The sequence below is a fragment of the Notothenia coriiceps genome, unplaced genomic scaffold, assembly GCF_000735185.1.
Source record: "Notothenia coriiceps isolate Sejong01 unplaced genomic scaffold, NC01 NC01_scaffold00012902, whole genome shotgun sequence".
NCBI lineage: Eukaryota > Metazoa > Chordata > Actinopteri > Perciformes > Nototheniidae > Notothenia > Notothenia coriiceps.
In genome coordinates, this window is record NW_011345603.1 from 77,332 (window position 1) to 85,928 (window position 8,597).

At 41.1% G+C, this 8,597-nt stretch overlaps 1 protein-coding gene across 1 annotated transcript in view; it reads right to left on the reverse strand.

Moving 5' to 3' along the window:
• Nucleotides 1-1,280, reverse strand: part of LOC104947678 (sodium/calcium exchanger 1-like) — a 12,211-nt gene extending 10,931 nt beyond the window's left edge. Inside the window, exon 1 of the mRNA XM_010773738.1 lies at nucleotides 709-1,280. The gene's annotated coding sequence lies outside the window, so the exon portion shown is untranslated. The remainder of the gene's footprint in view (nucleotides 1-708) is intronic.
• Between the last annotated feature and the right edge of the window lie 7,317 nt (nucleotides 1,281-8,597).

Below are 8,597 nucleotides of genomic sequence, written 5' to 3' on the forward strand. Positions count from 1 at the left end.
CCAACCTGCTCTGCCCTGATGTGCAAAGGCAGTCCATCAGTGCCAATATGGTTTGTCGCAAAGGATGGGGAGGTCCAGAATTGCGCAAATGTTGCTTTGTGTGCACTTTTGCAAATGGGCCATTCGTGCTGTAAAAGGATACTACTAGACTGCGCATATTTGTCAGCCAACTTCCACATTGAAAGCCTCTAAAAAGGGTGCGAACCTGGTTACCTGAACGTGCTCTGCATCCGTAATTATTATTCCACTAAACATAAGCGAGGAGAGGAGGGCAGGGAAAGAGGGTGGGGGTAAAGGGGAAAATAAGAATATAAAAGCCCCTTAAACCAAAAGAAACAGCCTCTAGTTGCACATTTTAAAGAAAGAAAAAGAACTGCAACCAGTGATTTTAAAACCAGTGCTCCTCTGTCTATATATCTCTGAATCAAAGAGGTGGAGAGGCGCAGTGTGGACAGCGTGTTGCAGGAGGATGGGGTGAGGAAACATCGTTTCCACATCGCATCCAAACCCTTCCGACGCATGGTGCTTTCAAGTTTTCCATCTGTGCTCCATGAGGCAACACCGTCCACTCCACATCCCTCCCTCCATAAATTAACTTGCTTCCACCAGACAATGCGGCGTGAGCCAAAGCCCACCGGCGTTCAGTATCACTACCATGATTGTCCCTTGTTCTGAAACGGTACCCCAAAAAACTGCAGAATATCCTACCTGTTTATCCAGAGAGTGTCCACAATCCGGAGAAGGCAGTCAGTAGTAAAAGCAGGACTAAAGCTCTACTAGCAGCAGAACCAGGAGGAGGAGGAGAAGAAGAGGTAAGCCAGTAGTGGAGAATGGTAATGGAGACGCAGGGAGCTCTTATACGCCAGCCAAGGCAGCGTATCCACACAGCGAGACGCACAAAAGAGAGGGAGAGGTGTCCGGATTCCCATGCACTGACAGCTTTTTGTTTGTTGCTGTTGTTTTCGGTTGTTGCCTACTCTTCGTTTCCATGCAGCGGGACGTGTAAGACCTGTATGATCGGATAACCGGAGCGGAGCTTCATCAGCAAACCCGCATTTGTTGGGACGAGGCGCGCAGCACAGCCGACTTCTTCCTCATTCTTCCCTTCCCGATGCCCCTCTCACTCCGTGCAAGCGCAAGAGAAAAGGAGAGAGAGAGAGAGAAAGAAAGAGAGAGAGAAAGAGAGAGAGGAGGAGGAGAGCGAGAGTATACTAGAGCGAAAGAGCGAGAAAGTGTGTGTACTGTTCCCTCAAACACCGACTGAGGATCAGCGCGCCTCCTTCTCTCAGTGCGGTGTGTGTCTATATGCACATATATCTTTCTAGTCACACACACACCAGCAGTGCACACACACACACACACACACACACACACACACACACACACACACACACACACACACACACACACACACACACACACACACACGAATATCAATGATAGTTATTCCAGAAATGTGTCATAGCCCGCCCACTCTGCATGTCTATGTCTCTCAAGTTGAATGATTTTATAGAGAAAAGTTGGTATTTAGTGCAATATTTTATCTTGCATTATCAATGGCTGCCTTGTGTACATTAATATCTGAAATAAAGATTCTCAAAGACAAAAAGAATTCTGATTTACAGTGTTAGAACTCTTGTGGTTTGATGACCCGAACCTGACAATGCTGATATCAACTTCCTTTTTTGTTGATACTACAAACATATTTTTAAAAACCTTTTATACGAAGAGAGAGCAGCATGTATAAAATAAACTAATAACTGAAGAGCCATTGACTTATTGACCTTTTGGAAAAACTGGAACTCCTAAAATAAACCTCAATAAGAGGAACCAGTTTTTCAACACTGTAAAATGCGGAACAATCAGTGTGACGATCTGAATGAAACTTAAAACCGAAGTCACTACACCAAAATACTTCTACTACTACACAGCATATCCTTTTCCTGTTGGTAAGCAGCCATGGTATAAGTGCTATAAAACACACAAGGCTGAACCAATATAAACAAATAATTGACTTGATAGCGCAGCAGTTTTTGCCTTCACCTCATCCATTACTTTATATAGCAGCATCTACATAAGCATTACCTCTAATTTCAAATGATTGTATAAAGACTTTCTGAAGTGATGCATGGGGAGAGACCTACACATTAAGGGGAAGAGAGATCGAGAGAAAGAGACAAGAAAACAGATTAAAGGAGACACATTAAGAGTCCTTATAAAACTCAGCATAGATTGATTGTTTTGCTCATCTGATAACTCAATCGTTAAAAATATTAGGCTGTGGATCCAATAACAAATGCAAACACTAAAAAATACCTAGTAAAGAATATGTTGCTTGATGGTTGAATAGTTAGAAACAGGAAGGCTTGAGACCAGTAATAAGTCAGAAGAAGTAGTTAACTAGGCAACAAAGGGAAATACAACCGGAGATCTAGATGGTTGACATTATACGCCACAAACAGGCCGGAATGCCTCAACTACAATAAATAAATGAATGAACAATAGGCAAAACATAACCTCTGTGTATTCACTGGGGTTAATTGTACATGAGGAGCAGCTGGGATTGCAACCAACAGGGTCAGGTGACCTATAAAGGAGGGAAACTCAGTGAGGGCAACTGGAGGGCAGGCGAGGCAGAACATGACCCTGGAAAATCCTACACACTGGGAATAACGCGAGAAATAGTCTGAGGCTAGGTGTGAAATAATTCACTCATTCACTATCTAGGGAGCTCTAAAGGACTTTAAAGTGAGCTCATCGGAAAAATGAAAAAAACACTTCAAACTTCTCGAGTCCTTTTCTCTGCACCGTTGGTTACATCAGTGCTGTTTTACAATTAAAAAGCCAGATTAACTTCGGCTTGTGGAACACCCATTATACATACAGACATGCAGTTTTGTGATAAATAATACAGAAGTTTGTTCGGTTGCTTCTTGAGTGAATTAAATTTATCCTTGGTAAGCAGTGATGCAGTGAATATGTGTAGTGTTTTTATTGTGAAAGGAAAGAACTAGCAAAGTTTGGCTGCATTGTCAATGTGTCGGCAAAAAGAAATTTGTGTCAAATTGAATACTTGCAATGTCCCCCACAAGTTGATCAAGATGCCGGACACAGCCAAGCCATCACTCAGCAGAAAAATAGAACATTTCAGGGAACAGATTGACCCGAGAGAGAGGATTGTGCAAGGTTGACCGCGCAACGATTTCCATAAACTTCTTGCCAGCTTGTGTGAGTTAATTTGACGGGTCCTGGTGCAGGTGGATAACATATTTCATTGCCTCAGGTTGTAAAAAGCACAGGTGCAGTAACTTTGCTAGTGACAGCTTTGTTGTGTGGGTAGAAAAGGAGCTGCTCTTGAGTTGGTCCTGTGGTCTGGAGAAGCTGCTTTTTATTTCACAGACATGTTAAGGATTATTGGATGAGAAACTGGATCACAAGAGAACCGGCTGACCTGAGAACAAGGGGTTAGATACTGAGGGACAAGGTTTGTAGGAGAGACCAAAGGGTGCAGGATGATAACAGAAACAGACTGGGGCTTTGAGGGAGACCTGATGGACATACTGACTGGGCTGCATATAAATGGAGACAAACCGGAGCTAAAGCATAGAAAAAGGATTGAGGGACAGATGCAGGGAATAGAATCAGAAAAACAGGCTTTTGTCGGCTCTGTCATAATACTGGAACAAACTTTAAGCGACAGATAGAGCAAAGCTTGATGGACAGATAAATACTGGGCCAGTGAAACAAAAAAGGACAAGCTAGTGAAAAGACACAGGCTAAGAGGCAGCTCTGAGCTCCCGCTGAGAAACAGATTCAGGGCTCAGACCAAGAGACAAGATTGGGCAGAAAAGCAGAGAAGGGGAACTGGAAGGGATTCATGTGGGGGCAGAGGGACAGGTCATCATCGTTGAAAAATAAAATGCTGTAGAAAGAGACAGCAGAGATTCAGATTTAGTGGCCAACGGAATGAGTGACCAGCTGTTCAATGAAACCTTAATTCATCGAACCGGGAGACATTTGGAAACGACAGACTGGATGACTGATCATGTCATTGACCTGATGAAGGCCCTAGAATCTACAATAACCCACACTCCTGTAACTATAGGGGGTATTAGGTAATATTACTAAAAGATACGTTTAAATCCCACAAATGTGTCTGATGGTATAGAGATTTGCAAAAGGCGGCCGGCTGGTGCATTGGGAAAGGGAACACTTTGGGAATCTGGCACACAAGAGTTTTAGAGCTTATTAAAGCTAGCAGATGGAGATGAAACACATGCCTTGATTTCTTTAGGCTTTTGTGTACTATGCCAGGTGTTCACTGCAACTACACAATTGTAAAATCTATTTTTCCAAGCCTCCCTTGATGTTAAAAATCAATAACAAATTACTGTAGATGAAAAGATAAAAATGTGATACGTACAGTATGTGACATTAGTTCATAAAAGAAATTCGCCTATATCATATGCCAAGGTTGCCAACTTCAAGTATCTGGTATTTAGAAAAAGAAGAATCAATCTCTGCTTTATGTTTTTGAAAAAATATCAGCATTGCACTCCTGGTTGCGCCGACAGGAGACTAATATACAGTCTTATAACATTATGATATTATGGTGGATAATGGCTGATCACAGCAAAAAAGAAATCGGTGAATCTTCAAATAAACCGTTTATTAATCCACTTAATTCTTTTGTTAATAATATTCCAGCAGATCACCAATATAAATGCAAAACTATATACTATTTCTCATTTCATTTCATGAATTGTTATGCTTTCACTGAATAATAATATTGCACTTTACTTGAACTGGCTTTCATTCTGTCATGAGAATAAAGCATATTTCAATACAACTGAAGTGCAACTGAAAGAGGAAAGGTCAGAGCCCTCTGCAGATGTGAGGTTCATTCAGAGAGGTGAAAGCTTCATCCCGTTCATTCATAATTCAGAGGAGCTGCACCCTGGGGCGTCGTCTTAGAGCACAGCCATTCTCACACCTGTCAATCAAACAGTCCTGCTCACACTGTTGGAGTGCAGCAGGAGGGAGCTGTGCAGATGACATATAAGAAATACATATACAGTATATGTAGATTCAACATTTTATTTGGGTGTAGTGGTACAATTCAAGAAGTCAACCCATGTCAAAATCATTTAGAAATCCACTCTAACACTGAAATCCTTATTAATCTGATCTTTCTTGTTGTGCCTTAATAATAAGAAAATGTTATACACTACTTAAAACAAAAATGTTTGTTTTAAACGTTTTGTTTTTCAGCTTTATTTGCAAGAAAACATCAGTAAGTCAATGTGTTGTTTAAAAAAAACACTTTTGTAATAATACATATAATTACATGAATGAAATATATATTTTTTAGGTGTTTAAGGGTAGTTTCCTTTGGTCCTAGTGTTGCTACACATTTGTCTCAGTCTACAGGCAGAGCAAGAGGGATTCATTTTATTACACTGCACCATTATTATGATAATGGTGACAGTGCTGTTTTCAAATGGGATAATTTACATTTTAGTGTAATTTGGATGTGGCAGTGTAAAATATGGTAACGACCTTCTGTTAAAGAGAGCAGTTCATCATGCAGTAGCGAAAGGTAGCACACACACAATAACAGAAAAAGGAATTAAAAAAAGGAAACGTATACGTGCACTTTATCCAGGAGCCCAAAATATTCTATACTTTTTCTCTCACTAAATAACACACACTCGCTCACACCTGAGTGCATACAAGCGCACCCACATTTTGACATCACAATGGTGCACGATGATGCATAACGAGCCAGAGGGAAACTTTTCTGCAGTGTCGAAAAAATTGTCCTCCAGAAGCAGCTTGCAGTTCAGATTCAACCTCAGTGTTGTGATCTGTTTGGACACCTGCAGCTGAGGGAGAAAGCCACTAATGCACTTCTTACTCAAACTTAAGTAGGCAACTTCTACTTCACGTGTTACCTGAAGAGTCTAAAGGGGACAGTTACATCAGCGAAAGTAGAGAACTTTAATAAATCATGAATAAAAGGTGACAAAAACTACCAAAAAAACCACAAGCCATTACCAGACCAGCCGACCCATTGGAGACTTCTTCTATCAGCACTGGGAACATCTGAAATGACTTTTCCCGGCCATGGTGACTTGATCTAAAGTATTTTCGAATCAGCTATTTGGTACTGCAGTTGCACAGCGAAATGAGAGAATAATGGAAGTAGGACGGTGATAAATAAAAGACAATTTGCTAAGCACTCTGAGTTCAAGCCGTTTCAACACCGAAGCAACCTTGCCGACACTGTGGAAAGTCAGCATGACTTTGTAAAGTAACAAAAATTGAGGCCATGTGCCCCCTCTCTATTAAATGTAACCATAGAAAGTAGCTTCAACACTTCACTCTGCAAACCACAGCTTCCCTATACTTTGACAATTCACTGTCTCTCTGTATTACTGCTGTTTCAAAGTTTCCACTTTCTAGAGGAAAGTCTGAATAACTACATTTTCTTTTATTTAAAATGTGATGTTTTAATGGCTGTAACAGGGATGTCTGCAGACCAGTTTGACATGCAAATGTACATACTGTACACTTATCCTGTTTACACCTGGAATAAACAAGCATCTATTCTAGATTTTCAATACGGTTATTCCGTTTATTTTCTTATTTGGTCTTTTTATGGTCTCTTCAACATATGAATGATTCTGGACTTGCTTAAGAGTTGTCTTTACGACATTTCATATTTGCATGGAGACATATTTGCTCACACGCACACATTCACTCAAATGTACACAGGTTGGCCGGAGCAGGCTGGAGTTGAGTAATCTCGCCAAGAGGGACATCTTGAAACGCAACGATGAGTCATTCAGCAAATGTGTCTCTCACACACTCTTCCTCTCCCTTCCTCTCTCTCTCAGTCCAGACAGTGTCAGACTAGATGGTTTTCGAGCGTGACATGTTTGACATGTTCATCCAACATTAACCATCTCTACACCTCTCTTCTCCTGGCACAGTTTGTCATTTCAAGTGTTCGAGGCTTTACTCCACATTCAATAATGAGGATATGAACTTGTTACAGAAGCGGTACGCAGGTTAAAATGGCATCAACAACTTGCAGTACACCAGTTAATGATGATATCTATGGGCTGTGACTTAGGAATCTTTGGCTGCGCCTCGAGTAATATCACAGACTCCAGTTTCATAATCAACTTAATCAAATGGTGGTGATTAATAAGGTCTAAGGCTGGAAGGAAGCTGCGCTCAAGAGGATTTAGCTAATTGTACCTTTAGGTAACCAACCTCTTAAGGACAAATGTTGACAGCTCTGCGATTGCTTCCCATGCCCAAAATATGCAGATGTTAATGGTAACACCAAATTGATTCAATTTAAGCATCACTGTCAAGCTAGTAAAAAAACACCGATAATGTTTGTTTTTTTAGACAAATCTTTTAGACAAGTCTTACGAGGAAAGCCTGTCCCCATAAGAAAAATACATTTATGCACATTTATGAATCCACACACATACATAGAAAAAAAGGCAGAGCAGAAAATGTTCCTTTAAATATGTTTGGACATTTGTCACAGCTTTGAAAGACCCTGACCAACAATGTCTTCCAGGCGTTGAATCAGAGACAATTTAATTAAGTCAACAACAATAATGTTACACATGGGACCGTTCTGCAGTTAAGAAACTCTCAGGTAGTTAATTGGAATAAATGAAACGGTGTTGGTCTATGGGGATATGAAAAACAAAGAAAGCCCCCTGGGGGTCATTTTTCTAGTTGTTGACATAAAAATGCATGATTGTGGATACCTCCTGCTGAGCCGTTTACAGCACCTGTTGTGAGGGCTGTTTATTGGTTTGGGACAGGTGCAAAACGTGCCCACTCACTAACGCTGTGACAATGGTGCCCTGCTGTCTGGGCTTAGCCAAAGTGAGAAAAATACTCCGACTAAGAGACAGTCAAACACCTAGAAGTAGAATGGAGTTTTGAGTCATCCAAAGAAAGAACTTTAAATAAACCAAAGGAATTGGTAATGCAGCTTTACTGAAAGGTTGTCCTTGCTGAGTGGTGAGGTTTCTGTAGGGCAGCGATGATCAGTGTGCCGAACCAGATCAGCCTGAAATGTCAGGAGAGGAAAACCATAACAGAGGTGAAATGAAAGAGGGGAGAGTATCTGACATCAGCTGTGAAGAGAGACCAGCCTGAAGTCTGCTTTGCCCTTACATACTGACACACACATGTACTGTACATGTTACACTTTCTTTTCTCTCAGGCGGAAGATTAAAGAAACCGGGTAAGACAGAGGTTAGCAAACTATCCATCAACACATGCGTACCAAACCAAATGTAACAAGTAACACTTCCCATTGAAGATTATAGGTTTTTTCAATTTGAAGAGGCCCTATTATGTTTCTTGTGGTTTTCCCTTGCCTGAGGTGTGTTATATTGGTTTTAGTGCATGTAAATGGTCTGCAAAGGCTCAAATCTCACCCCCCCCCCCCCCCCCCACCCTGAAACAGATCCATTGGACTCCTTTGAACATCCATAACATAGTGACATCACTTTGTAACACTTGTGATTCCATTGGAGCGCTCCAACACATTGTGATAT